Below are 15181 nucleotides of genomic sequence, written 5' to 3'. Positions count from 1 at the left end.
CTGAGCTTAAAGGGCTCTTAGGTTTTCTTACAGTACTTGTCTACATCTTTCTTTTGCCTCCTCATATCCTATATTTTACTTAATTGACTACAAGTAGGCCCTTTTCAAGTCCTTTCATGCCCTTCAATAGAATTTAAAATCCTTGGAAGCAGTGATTGATTTGAAATAAAACAAAAATATATCCCCATCACCTAATACAGTGACTTGCATACTCAATCTACCCTCACTTTCACTTATTTTAAGGAATAAGTTAAGGAAATGGAGGCCTACGAGGGTTAACTGACTAGAGGGCTGATTATTTGCCTTTCTCCCTCCCAGCTACATCTGTGCTAGTCAAGTGGGTTGGATGCCACAAAATGTAGACTCAGAATGACTGTTACACTCTATGGCATCCCTTGGGCCTTCAGGAAGCATCTGTTTTCAAAAGTGAGTGAGTTGTGTAATAGAGAACTCAGATCTGGACAAGAGGATATCTTTTTAATATGACTTTTTTCTCCTTTTTTCCTTGGAAAGAAGAAATCTTTCAGGGGTGTACATAGTGGGGAGAGGAAATATATCATAGAGGGAGGGCATGGAGCCCACTTTCTTCAGTACCATTTTACAGCAATATCCAGGCATTCATAAACAGGTTCTTTAGCTGGAACCATGTCTTTTACCTTTCTTGTATTTCCCAAGGCACCCTGAACAGTGCTTAGCACACAGTAAATGCCCAATAAATACGCATTGAGTTGAATGGAAGTGATTATTTTCAAATGTCGGTACAATCATGGTTACAGAAATGAGCGTAGGTGTCAGCAGAAGAGGCCTCTAAAACAAGTGGTTTAGAAATGACTCCTCATTCCTGATGGTCCCAGAAAATGTTCCCTCTTTATGAATAAATCTTCAAAATGTGACCTGAAAATCTAACTGAAGTAGGCTTTCCAGAGGGATTGTGTATGTATAACTCATGAAGTTCACTGTTGGCAGGTTTGTAATGGGGGTGAAAAGAGGAGGCAGATTTTGCCATTTCAAACCCTCTAATTTTTCTTGACAAAATGGAGTGAATTTTTGCTGAAGTGGAGATTTACAAAGCTCCTTATGATAATAATTATGTCATATTTACAAGATACTTTAAAATTTGCAGTTATTGATATCCATTAGCTCATTTAAGCATCACAACCCCGAGAGGCTGGAATTATTATTGTTATTGTTATTATTTATCCTTATTAGACAAAGGTTCCTAACCTTTTATTGTTCCTTTAGTCCATTTAGGCCTTGTAATTTCTCAACCTTCACATATTTCCTAGTCAATATGAAGGAAAATCAGTGTTAAAGTTTACAAAGCACATGCACAGTGAAAGAAAAACCTTCCCATACACCACTACTCAATATAAAAGGAAAAAAATTCTAGAGTTTGTCATTCATAAGCATATAAGAAATAACCAAGAAATTAATTTCAACAGGATAATATAATTGCTAGATATTATGTATATCTCCTTTATCAGATTTTAAGATCTTTTCTGAGATTAATTTCATTAGAAAAACATAATTATTTACCAAATATTTATGTGTCTCTTTGCTGACATACTATCCCAATGGTATATGAAAGGATGCAAATACCCCAAAGGGAGTACATGTACCCCAAAGTTAGGTGGAATAGTGATTAGAACACTGAGTCTAAAATCAAGAAGTTCCAATATAGCCTCTGAGACTTACTAGCTCTGAGACCTAGACATATCACTTAATCCTTGTTTCAGCTTCTGCAACTGTAAAATGGGAAACACAATAACATGTACTTCATAGCATTGTTGTAAGGATCATAATGAGTGAGGTTTCTAAAGCCCTAAGCATCATGCCTGGCAAAAAAAATAAGGATTTAATTCCTTCATGAACTGAAGATCTATTTTCTAAGTTATATTATTCCTTCTATTTTACAGATGAGGAAAACTGATCAGAGAAGATAAGTGAATGCTTGGGATGACTTAGCTGCCAGACATCTAAGACAGGTCAAACCTAGGATTCAAAATAGTTTTTCTGGGACTTCTGGCCAAGATGGCAGAGAGAAGACAGGCACTGTGCTAAGCTCTCCTGATTCCCCTTGAAAATAACATGAAAGAAACTTCTTAACAGAAATTCAATTGACAAAACCCAGAAAGAGACACTAGAAGAACACCTACCAAAAGCTCTGTCTCAAGGAACCCATGGGTGAACCAGGAGGGGAGAGCAGAGGGCTAGCGAAGGAACCGCAGTGGGGTGAAACCAGAGGACTGGCCAGTCACAGAGGCTTTGGTGAGTGGCATGTCCAAGGACCAACATTAGCCTCAGAATCTCTGGCTGGGGGAGTGGAGGTCTGGTGAGTCCCAGCCAGGCTAGAGAATTGCAGAGCATGGCTGGAGATTGACCCCTGGGCTGGGAGCCTGAGTACCATACTTTTAGTGGAGTCCTCTTACCAGAACAAAGTAACACCTCAGGCTCAGGTGTGGGCAGCAGAGCTCATTCAACTGAAAGGGATATTAACTACCTCCCCCAGGGCCCAGCCGATTGTTCAAGAACAATTCAGGCTGAGGGCCTCAAACTGCTGAGGGTCTCAAACACTGCAGAGAAAGCAACTGGCACTCCCTACTGGCCAGCCCTTGGAGTTATTAAGCCAAGTGAACAATGGTCTAGGGTTTTCAAAAGCAAATCTCTGAGAGCCAGCCCTTCCTCCAACACAAGATCTTAGGAAAATGAAGAAAGGCCAGTGTAGGGGAGCCCAACGAGAAATATTTAGAATGAACAGATCCTAACCCAGAGAGATCTAGAACTTCCAAGGAGAATATGAATTGGTCTTAAGCTCAAAAAGGATTTCTTGAAGAAATCAGGAAGATTTAAAAATCAATTGGAAAAACTGGGAAAGAAACTCAAGAGAAAATTAGCACCACAACAAGAAAACAAATCCTTGGAAAATACAATTGGACAAATACAAAATGAGAATAATTCTCTTGGATCCTCAATTGGGCAAATGCAAAAAGAAAATAATTTTCTCAAATATACATTTTTGCAAATGAAAAACTCCTTGAAAAATAGAATTGAACAAATGGAAAAGGAGTTGCAAAAGGTAAATGGAGAAAATTCTTCTCTTAAAAAAAGAATGGAATCTGTGGAAACTAATGACTTCATGAAACAACAAGATTCTGTTAAACAAAACCAAAAGATCAAAAAAATAGAAGAAACTGTAAAATACCTAATCAGCAAAAACCTTGAGAATAGATCAAGGAGAGATAAACTAAGAACTATTGGTCTTCCTGAAAACATTAAAGAGGGGGAAAAAGCCTGAACTTAATATTACAGGATTTAGTGATGGAAAACTACCCTGATATCATGGAACCAGAGGCCATAATAGTTATTGAAAGAATACATTCCTCTGGAAAGGGATCCTAAAATGAAAACACTAAGGAATATTGTGGCCAAATTCTGGAATTATCAGAAAAAAGAGAAAACCTGCAAGTAGCCAGAAAGAAACAATTTAAATACCAAGTAATCACAGTAAGGATTATGCAGGACCTGGCTACATCAGCATTAAGGGATCCAAGGGCCTGGAAGGAGATATTCCAAAGAGCAAGAGAGCCTGGAATGCAGCCAAAAATCCACTATCCAGTAAAACTGAGCTTTCTCTTTCAGGGGAAAAGATGATCATTTAACAAAATGGGAGACTTCCAACATTTCCTGATGAAAAGACCAGAGCTAAAAAGAAAATTTGGATATCAAACAGAAGAATCAAGAGACACATGAAAAGATTTTTAAAAAGGGTAAAGAAAAAAAAAACTGGTATCCGATAAGTTGAAACTGGCTATATCCCCACCTGGGAGAAAGATTCTCATAACTCTTGAGAATTGTAACTGTATTAGAGAGAATATACTTAGCCAGAAGTGATGGACACTCATGATTTATCCATGACTGATAGAATGATTTAAAAACAATATCTCCTTAAAAAGGGAAGGGGGCATAAGGATACAGGAGGATAGAGGAGACTGAATGGGGTAAATCTCATTACATTAAGAGGTACAAAGGACCTATTGCAATAGAGGGGAGGAAGGGATTTGGCTTAAAGTTAATACATACATTCAATTAAGTTAAGAAACTTATCTTACCCTTCAAGTATTAAAAGGGGCACTAACAGAAGCAAGAGAAGGAAGAAGGGGAAAAGGGAAAGGGGAAAGAAAGGGAAAGGGGAGGGAGTTTGGATATAGGAGGGCAAACACACTGAAGGTGGTGGTATTCAGAAACAAAATACTGGGGAATATAAAGTGAAAAAAAGGAGAAAAAATACAAACAGAGGGAAGATAGCATGGGGGCAATAAAGACTTAGTAATTATAACTTTGAATGTGAATGGGGTGAACTCTCCCTTAAAACATAAGTGAATAGCAGAGTGGATTAAAAACCAGAATCCTACAATATGCTGCTTACAAGAAATTCATTTGAAGCAGAGAGATACATATAGAGTAAAGGTAAAAGATTGGAGCAAAATATATTTTGCTTCAGCTGAAGTGAAAAAAAGCAGGGGTAGCAATACTTATCTCAGACAAAGTAGCTGCAAAAATAGATAACATTAAAAGAGATAAGGAAGGAAACTATATCCTCCTAAAAGGTACCATAGACAATAAAGTAATTTCAGTACTAAATATGTATACACCCAATAGTATAGCATCCAAATTCTTAGAGGAGAAGTTGAAGAAGTTACAGGAAGACATAGACAGCAAAACTCTACTAGTGGAAGACCTCAACCTCCCACTCTCAGATTTGGATAAATCTAACCATAAAATAAACAAGAAGGAAATTAAGGAGGTAAACAGATTGTTAAAAAACCTAGACATGATAGACTCATGGAGGAAATTAAATGGAGACATAAAGTAATATACTCTTTTTTGCTGCAGTACATGGCACATACATAAAAAATGACCACGTACTAGGGCATAAAAACCTAATAATCAATTGCAGAAAGGTAGAAATAGTGAATACATCTTTCTCAGATTATAATGCAATTAAGATCACATGCAATATTGGGCCAGGGAGATTCAGACCCAAAACTAATTGGAAACTAAATAACCTCATTTTAAAGAATGAGTGGGTCAAACAACAAATTATAGAAACTATTAATTATTTCATCCTATATAATGACAATAATGAAACAACATACCAAAACCTATGGGATACACCATATCTTTAAATATGCAACTAAAAAATTAGAGAAAGAATAAATTAACCCCCCAAATTATATACCAAATTAGAAATTCTAAAAATTAAAGGAGAAATTAATAAAATCAAAAGCAAGAATATTATTGAATTAATAAATGAAACCAAGCGTTGGTTTTATTAAAAAAAACAGGAAAATTGATAAACTTCTGGTCAATTTGATTAAAAAAAGAAAGAAGAAAACCAAATTGCTAGTATCATAAATGAAAAAGGTAAACTCACCATCAATGAGGAGGAAATTAAAGTAATAATTTGGAATTATTTTGCCCAATTCTATGTAAATAAATTAGATAATCTAAGTGAAATGGATGAATATTTACAAAAATATAAGTTGCCTAGGCTAAATGAAAAGGAAATTAAATACCTAAATAACCTATCTCAGAAAAAGAAATTCAACAAGCCATTAGTGAACTCCCTAAGAAAAAATCTCCAGGGCCAGATGAATTCACAAGTGAATTCTATCAAACATTTAAGGAACAATTGTTTCCAATTCTATATGAACTATTTTTGAAAAATAGGTGAAGACAGAACTTTGCCTAACTCTTTCTATGACATCAATATGGTGCTGATACCTAAACCAGGAAAAGTTAAAATATAAAAAGAAAATTACAGACCTATCTCCCTGATGAATATAGATGCCAAAGTCTTAAGTAAAATCTTAGGAAAATGATTAAAACAAGTTATTACTAGGATAATATATCATGACCAAATAGGATTTGTCCCAGGAATGCAGGCTTGATTCAGTATTAGGAAAACTGTTAGCATAATTAATCATATCAATAACAAACCTATCAGAAATCATATGATTATATCAATAGATGCTGAAAAAGCTTTTGACAAAATATAGCACCCATTCCTACTAAGTACACTAGAGAGCATAGGAATAAATGAATTGTTCCTTAGAATAATAAGCAGTATCTATCTGAAACTCAACAAGCATTATATGCAATGGGGACAGGCTAGAAACATTCCCAAGATCAGGGTGGAACAGGGATGCCCATATCACCACTACTATTCGATATTATATTAGAAATGTAAGCTTCAGCAATAAGAGAAGAAAAAGAAATCAGAGGAATTAGAATTGGGAAGGAAGAGACAAAACTCTTACTCTTTGCAGATGGCATGATGAGAGAGAATCCCAAAAAGTCATCTACCAAACTACTAGAAATAATTAGCAACTTTAGCAAAGTCTCAGGATATAAAATAAACTCTCATAAATCTTCAACATTTCTATATATGACTAGCAAGATACAGTAGAAAGAGCTAGAAAGAGAAATTCCATTCAAAGTCTCTTCAGACAATATAAAATACCTGGGAGTCTACCTGCCAAGGCAGATTAAGAAACTTTTTGAAAACTATTACAAAACACTTCTCACACAAATAAAATCAGATTTAAATAACTGAGCAAATATCGACTGCTCATGGATAGGACGAGCTAATAAAATAAAAATACAATTCTACTAAAACTAAACTACTTGTTTAGTGCCCTACAAACCAAAATTCAAAAAAATTACTTTAATGAGTTAGAAAAAATTGTAAATAAATTCATATGGAGTAATAAAAAGTTAAGAATTTCCAGGGATTTAATGAAAAAAGTGCAAAAGAAGGTGGCTTAGTCCTACCAGATCTAAAATTATATTATAAAGCATCAGTCATCAAAACTGTCTGGTATTGGGTAAGAAATAGAGTGGTAGATCAGTGGAATAAACTTGGTGCAATAGTAAGAAATGATTATAATAATCTGCTGTTTGATAAACCCAAAGTGTCCAGGTATTGGGATAAAAACTCTCTCTTTGATGTTGGGAAAATTGGAAGTATGGCAGAAACTTGAATTAGACCAACATCTCACACCCTATACCAAGATAAGATCAAAATGGATACAGGATTTAGACATAAAAAAATATTATAAGCAAAGTAGAAGATCATGGACTGGTTTACCTGTCAGATCTATGGAAAGGGAAGCAGTTTATGACCAAGGAACAAATGGAGAATATCATTAAAAACAAACTAGATAATTTTGATTACATTAAATTTAAAAGCTTTTGTACAGCTAAAAACCACTGTAACCAAGATCAAAAGAAATATAGTAAATTGTGAAACAAGTTTTACAACTAGTATTTATGAAAAGGACGGATCTCTAAAATATACAGAGAACTGAGTCAAATTTTGAAAAAAAAAACAAGCCATTTCCCAACTGACAAATGGTCAAAGGATATGCAAAGGCAATTTACAGATGAGGTAATTAAAGTGACCCATAGTCAAATGAAAAATTGCTCTAAATCACTACTTATTAAAGAAATGCAAATTAAAGCATCTCTGAAGTACCATCTCACACCTCTCAGACAGGTCAATATGACCAGAATGGAAAATGATCAATGTTGGAAGGGATGTGGGAAATATGGGACACTAATACATTGTTGGTGAATTGCTGGTGAAGCTGTGAACTCATCCAACTGTTCTGGAGAGCAATTTGGAATTATGCCCAAAGGGCAACAAAAATGTGCATACAACTTTGATCCAGCAATACCACTACTGGATTTATACTCTGAAGGGATTTTGAAAAGGGTAAATATATCACTTGTACAAAAATATTCATAACAGCCCTGTTTGTGGTGGCAAAAAATTGGAAATTAAGTGAATATACTTCAATTGGGGAATGGCTTAGCAAACTGTGGTATATGTATGTGATGGAACACTATAGTGCTATTAGAAACAGGAGGGATGGGAAATCAGGGAAATCTGGAAGTATTTTCATGAACTAATACTGTGCAAGATGAGCAGAACCAGCAGAACATTGTACACCCTAACAGCAAGATGGGAGTGATCATCAACCTTAATGGACTTGCTCATTCCATCAGTGCAACATTCAGACACAATTTTGGGGTATCTGGGATGGAAAATTCCATCTGTATCCAGAGAAAGAATTGTGGAATTTGAACAAAGACCAAAGACTATTACCTTTAATTAAAAAAAAAACATTATCTTATGTAATCTTGCTGTCTCTTATATTTTATTTTTTTCTTCTTAAGGATATGATTTCTCCCTCAATACATTCCATTTAGATCAATATATAGCATGGAAATAATGTAAAGTCTAGCAGACTGTCTTCTGTAGGGGTAGGGTGGGGGGAGGGAAGCAAGATTAGGGGAAAAATTGTAAAATTCAAAATAAATAAAATCTTTCACAAAAAAATAGTTTTTCTGTTTTCCAGGTCAGAATTCTATCTCCTATACCCTGTTCCCTGTCCTCTCCAGCTTTTCTTTTCTATATGCTATGCAATGTACCCTAATAAGCAAATTTCACTCTGAGCAACTGTTCCTATTGATAATACTTTTATAGTGATTTAAGGTTTATACAAATCACTTAACTCATGCTATCTCATTCTATCCTCACAGTAACTTTCAAAGATATGTGCTATTGCTATCTCCATTTTACAAGTAGGGGAAACTGAGGTTGAGAGAGAGATGAAGTGATTTACTCAAGGTGACATAGTGTGTGTCTCTGTCACAGGATTTAAAGCCAAGTCTTTCTGACTTTAAGTCCAACATTCAATATACTATGCCCCCTAGGTGCCTCACATAATTAAGTGTGGGTTCCTTCTGGTACATGTAGAAATGTTTTGAAATACTAATGTTTTCAAAACATCTTGCCTCAATTTTTTTTTAGGTTTTTATAAGGCAAATAGGGTTAAGTGGCTTGCCCAAGGCCACACGGCTAGGTAATTATTAAGTGTCTGAGACTGGATTTGAACTCAGGCATTTCTGACTCCAGGGCCCGTGCTCTATCCACTGTGCCACCTAGCCACCCCCTAATCTTGCCCCAAATTTGCAACATATTTCACTATTCTCCTTTTATCATTCTTGTTCTCTTTTCTGATGCTATCCTCTACTTCCATCCTACAGAAGTAAAGGGATGAATAATCTTGACTTCCCCTAGTTACTAGGGAAAATTCATTCCCTTATTCAACTCCATTGAATTGTCCTATTAAGATTTGTATTGTAGGTTTCAGTCCTTCTTCTTGCTCCAACCCACTCCTGCATGGGTCTCAAGCTAAACTAATTCCCTCAAAAGCAAAAAAAGACCTTTCTCCTTACTAAGGCTTAACTTTGATGCCATCCCCTCCCAACTTTTCTAGAAGATTGACCTTTCTATCTATCATCCCCCTCCCTCTCTCTTAATCTTCTGTGGTATGCTATATATCTCAGAACCTTTCCTGCTGCCTTTATAAGCACATTTAAGTCTCCCTTAATTCTTTAAAAAAATTCATTAAATTCTACCATCCCCAACAGTTCTCATTCTCTATTTCTCCTCTTTTCCTCAGCTAAACTCCTTGAAAAAGCAATCTACATCAATTGTGTCCATTTCATCACATTCCACTCTCTTCTAAACCTTCTGCAGTTTAGTTTCTAATCTCATCACTCAACTGAAACTGTTCTCAAAGTTGCTAGTGATCTCTTGATTGCCAAATAAAACAGCCTTTTTTCTATCTTCATCCTTCTCAATCTCTGAAGCATTTGAAGTCAATGACCACTTTCTTCCCCTGGTTTACTTTTTTATTTTCTGAGTTTTTTGTGAACTCTCTTCTCTTTTGGGTTTCCTTAATCTCCTATGTTTAACTGTTTCTTCTCAGACTCTTTGCTGGACCTTCATCTGGGCCATCTTCTCCTTTCTTTTTATATTGTCTCATGTGGTTATTGTGCATTCAATTGTTATTTCTATGGAGACAACTATGTATACAGGTCTATATTACCAGAACGGTTGAGTGGAATAAAATTTAGCTTTGAAGTAAAACTATCTGTGTTCAAATGCCAGTTCTATCATATGCTTTCTGTGTGAAGTCATTGGGTCTCAATTTTCTCATCTACAAAATGAGGTGGTTGGATTAGATCATCTCTAAGGTCCTTTGCATCATGAAGTCTGATTCCAGCATTTCCAATCAGGTTCATATTGGCCTTTAAAACCTGGGGTGGCTAGGTGGTGCAGTGGATAGAGCACCAGCCCTGGAGTCAGGAGTACCTGAGTTCAAATCCGGCCTCAGACACTTAACAATTACCTAGCCGTGTGGCCTTGGGCAAGCCACTTAACTCCATTGCCTTGCAAAAACCAAAAAAAAAAAAAACCCAATGAAACAAAAAAAAGTCCAGTATTCTTCAAACAGAACATATTCTCTCATGCCCACTTTTTCTAACTTCCCTATAACTTCCCTATTGACCATTATATAATGTACTACTCCACTGTGCAGTTATTCAGTTCACTGTGAACTGATTTGTTCATAGTAAATCAATTACTAAATATTATTTCTACTTCTTCAACCTCTCTCTCCATTATGCCTTCTTCTCTCCACTTGTACAAAAACCATGGTGGTTCAGTCCCTCATCATATCTAGCATGGACTAGTGATTATTCAATCATTTCATTTATGTCTGACTCTTTCTGATCACATTTGTTGTTGTTTTGGTTTTGGGGTTTTTATATGTTGTTTTGTTTGTTTTTGACAAAGATACTAGAGTGGCTTGCCATTTCTTTCTCCAGTTCATTTGCAGATGAGGAACTGAGATAAACAGGTTATGTCTTGATTAAGGTCATATATCTAGTAGGAGTCTGATGCTGGATTTGTACTCAGAAAGATGAGTCTTCCTGACTTCAGGCCCTGCACTTTTCCCACTGAATCACCTAGTTGCACTTTGGGCTAGTGAATAATTTCCTAGTTGCACTCCTTATTTTCCCTTTTAATCTATTCTCTATACAGCCAAAAAAGTGATTTTCTTAAAGTTCAGGGCTGATTATGTCACCTACCTACTCAAGAGATTCCATTGGCTAATAAACTCCTCTCTTTGACATTTAAACCTTTTTTAGTTGGTCTCTTCTCATCTTTTCAATTTTAAACATTTTTCCTCTGTGCTCTCAAGTTAATACTGGATTATTTTATATTTCTCACACATCTTCCCTCAGCTATATTATTGTACTGCCTATCTTCCTAAGTATGGAAAGCTCCCCCTTCTCAGTTCTGTCTCCCAGAATCCTAGGCTTCCTTGCAGATTCAGCTCAAGTAGCATCTTCCAATATCTTCTAGTGTCTTCTTTCTTCTATCTCCTATGTATGTGTATATATATCTATATATTTATAGTATATGATTGTATTTATAATTATATGTAAATATATGCATATAAATATATGCATATATATATATATATATATATATATATATATATATATATATATATACAGTGTTATCTGCCTATTAGAATATAAGTTCCCCAAGAAAGCTCTGCAGTGCCACAGTACACAGAATGATGAATGTTAAGTCAGAAGACCTGAGTAAAAAACTTGTTTCAGACTCTTACTAACTGTGTGACCCTGGGGAAGTCACTTAAACTCTGTTTGCTTCAGTTTCCTCATCTGAAAAGGAGTTAGAGAAGGAAATGGCAAACTACTCCAGTATCTTTACTGAAAATACCCCAAAGGGGTCCTTGAAGAATCAGACAAAATTGAAATGACTGATCAACAATAACTTGATTACATGAAGAACAAGAATGGGCTGGGTCTCTTCTCTAGAGGGAGCTAATTAGAACAATAGATATAACTGTAAACTTGAAATCAGGAAGATCTGAATTCAAATTCAGTTTCAGATATTTACTAGCTCTGTGACTCTAGTCAAGTCATCTAAATGATGTCTGCCTCGGTTTCCTTATCTATAAAATGGGGATAATAGCACCACCTCCCTTCCAGGGTTGTTATAAGAATAAAGTGAAATAATAATTATAAAGCACAATGTCTAGCTCATAGTAAGTACTATATAAATTTTAGCTATTGCTATTAGCTTTTATTATTAAGAGCAAGGATTGGTTTTTCTTCTTGTTGTTTTATTACTTAGCATTGTGACTGGCTTATAGTGAGCTGTTTAATAAATTCCTGTTGATTAATTACCCATGTTATAATAATGCATCATGATAACAACTGTAGCCTTTTCTAAATATTATTATTAAAGTTTAATGTCAACCTTTAATTTTTTAATCCAAGGGGTAAACTCTACTAGTAGGGATTTGGGAGGATGGTGGCAAAGCAGGGCAAGGAAAGTGAATCTGTTGGCAATCTCTCAAGTTAGTGCTTTGTTCCTAAGCTTTGGTTTTGACACTAGGTTCTTCTCTTCATGAGGACAATTAGTAAGAAGCTGGAAGCACTGGGTACTGAGTGCTTACTGTTCTTGAAAGGACAGAAGATGCAGACCTGGTGAATACTGCAGCATATGTGTTCATAGAAGGGCTAGAAGTGACCACAGAGATCACCATGGGATTCCTAAAATGGTGCAGTAGATTTGAGCTGGAAAAGACCATTAGAGGTCATTTATACCATCTCCCTCATTTAAAAAAGGAGAAAACTGAGACTCAGTGATACTACATGACTGTCTCAAGGTCATATTGGATACAAGTGATAACATTTAATACTGAACTTTGATGTTTTGACTCCAAATTCAGTACTCTATTTAGTGTCCCACACTTGCCCAATCTCCTTATATTACAGAGAAGAGTGGCGTACAGAAAAGTGAAGTTATCTCTTCCAAGATCATTGACTAAGTGGTAGCAGAAGTTAAATTAAAGCCTAGATCCATGGTCTGAATTTAAAGTGACGCTTGTTAACAGAAAAATAAGGGACCCAGGACAAGTCACAGAGTCTCTCTCTGAGCCTATTTTGTAATCACAAAATGACTTATTCTGGGTTCCTTATTCATCTAGTGACAAGGAAGATGTTGTAATTTATGTCTCACAGTCATTCTTGCTTCCAGGTGGTTCAGTGGATAGAAAAAGTACAATTGAAGTCAAGAAAACCTGAGTTGAAATCTAGGTTTAGTTATATACCAGCTCTATTGCTGTGGGTAGAGTAATAGCACCTATCTTCCAGAGTTGTTTTGAAAATCAAACCAGATATTATTTATAAAGTGCTTTGAAATCCTCAAAGTACCATATAAATACTAATTTCCTTTTGTAACATATAAATTGATCACAGTGCCTCTCCAGTTTTATCTCAGAATGTATCTTCCTGTTCAACCCATTAGATCCTCTGATTGAGATGAAGCTATTTGAAAATCCTCCTCAGTGCCAAAAAACACCCTGAATCCTTTGTTCAACAATTTCCCAAGCAACCTATGTTTCCCTTAAACATATAACGTGAACAAAGCTTCTTGGTTTTGCTAACCTCCACATGTTCTAACATTCCAAGATTTTTTTTTATAAAGGACACACTATATTTATGGTGCTAACATGGAAAAAAAAAAAGCAATATGAGCTGAACAGCAAGAAACCCCTGATAAACAGGCTGCTGTAATTTATGTCTCAATGCCACTACCTCTGCTTCTCTTGTTGCAATGTATAAATTGATAGCAGGGTTTTGTGATTGTCTCAGCCTTACCAGGGCAGTTGTTGACTATTTGGTCTGCTTATTAATACGTCCTCTCAGGTGACAGCCTTGTATTTTATATTCTGGGGAAGGGCTGGGAGTTTCAGAAGATTCCTGGCAGCATGTAAAACTCTCCTGAAAGCATGCAGGGGAAAATACAGCAAGATGGAAAAGTACTCTGAAAAATGTTCTCCATAAATGGAAGGCAATGTCTAAGTGGGGGAGGGAGGAACGAAGAAGGAGGAAGGAACGATGGAAAGTTAAACAGGGTCAGCCTCTGTCAACTGCTGATGGTTACGTATGAAGCACCTAATGTGTGGCTGGAGAGAGGAGGAACATGTTTCTAGTAAGGACATGATCTATAGCTTTTATTTGAGTAAACTGTTTATGTCCTGCTTGCTTGTTGTGGAACATAATTTAGAATAATTATGGTAATAGTCAGGAGACAAATTACCATAATAGATTCTGGTACAACAGTGTTGGGTCAGTGGAGGCATTTCTGGGGACTATAGCAGAGGAGACCAAAGGATGATGAGCCAATGGGAGAATTGAATTAGGTCTGGGAATAGAGGGAGGCAGTTGATGGGAGGAAGAGGCAGTTCAATGAGCTAATTATTCAGACTTAGTTCTCAGCTTATTTTAAGCTGGTTATGGTTATGGTCAAGAATAATGCCTGAGTATTTTCCCCCAACTATATGTAATGACAATTTTTGGCATTCATTTTCACAAAATTTTGAATTCCAATTTTTTTCTCCCTCCAGTCTCCTCCCTTTTCCAACAACAGAAAGTGATTTGATGTAAGTTATATATATATATATATATATATATATATATATATATATATATATATATATATGCAATCATGTAAAACATATTTCCATATTAGTCAAAGTTGTGAAAGAAGAAACAGACCAAAAGAAAAAAAAGTTAAAAAAAATAAAGTGAAATTAGTATACTTTACTCTGCATTCCTCATTATCTATATTTTCAAGCAAAGATTATTTATTCTAACATGAAAAGTTCACTAGAATTTAGCTTCACCTTCACCTTCCAACTTTTTCTCTTACTGCTAGAGCCCTAACACTCTCGTCTTTAATGACATCAATCTTCTCTCTATCCCAGAAATACAATGAATTTCTGTCTCTGATCTTTGGTTCCTATAGTTCTCCCCACCTAGAATGGCTTCTCCACCTTCTCTAAATTTATTCCTTATTCATTCTTCATGTTTTAGCTCAATTTTTACTTTTTTCCTTAAAATCTTTTCTGATAAATCCAGTCAAAAATGAACATTAATAATCAAACCTCATATTTCTAAGACATTCTGAGGTCTATAAAATAATTACTTATGATAACCCCATGAGGAAAATAGTGTCATTATCATCCTCCATTTTACAGAAGAAGACACTGAGGATCAGGAATTGTCTAAGATCAAAAGGATAGGCAGTAAGCAGCAAAGTCAAGATTCAAACACAGGTTATCAAACTTCAAATATGTTCTATTTTCCATCAACTGGGTAAGGAACTTAACCTTTCTTGGTTCCAGTTTCCTCATATATAAAATGGTTACAATAATAGCAT

The 15181-nt window shown here is 35.6% G+C and overlaps 1 long non-coding RNA gene across 2 annotated transcripts in view; it reads right to left on the bottom strand.

The window, feature by feature from the left end:
* Positions 1-15181, bottom strand: part of LOC141495225 (uncharacterized) — a 115608-nt gene that overhangs the window by 78722 nt on the left and 21705 nt on the right. Inside the window, exon 2 of one of the 2 annotated variants that reach the window (XR_012470689.1) lies at positions 1225-1282. The exons of the other annotated variant lie outside the window; for it this stretch is intronic. This is a non-coding gene — a long non-coding RNA (uncharacterized LOC141495225). The remainder of the gene's footprint in view (positions 1-1224; positions 1283-15181) is intronic. 2 annotated transcript variants of the gene reach the window in all.

This window comes from Macrotis lagotis, chromosome 8 (assembly GCF_037893015.1).
Source record: "Macrotis lagotis isolate mMagLag1 chromosome 8, bilby.v1.9.chrom.fasta, whole genome shotgun sequence".
NCBI classification, from domain to species: Eukaryota; Metazoa; Chordata; class Mammalia; order Peramelemorphia; family Peramelidae; genus Macrotis; species Macrotis lagotis.
The sequence above is the reverse complement of the archived record's forward strand: the minus strand, read 5'-3'. Positions and strand labels throughout refer to the sequence as shown.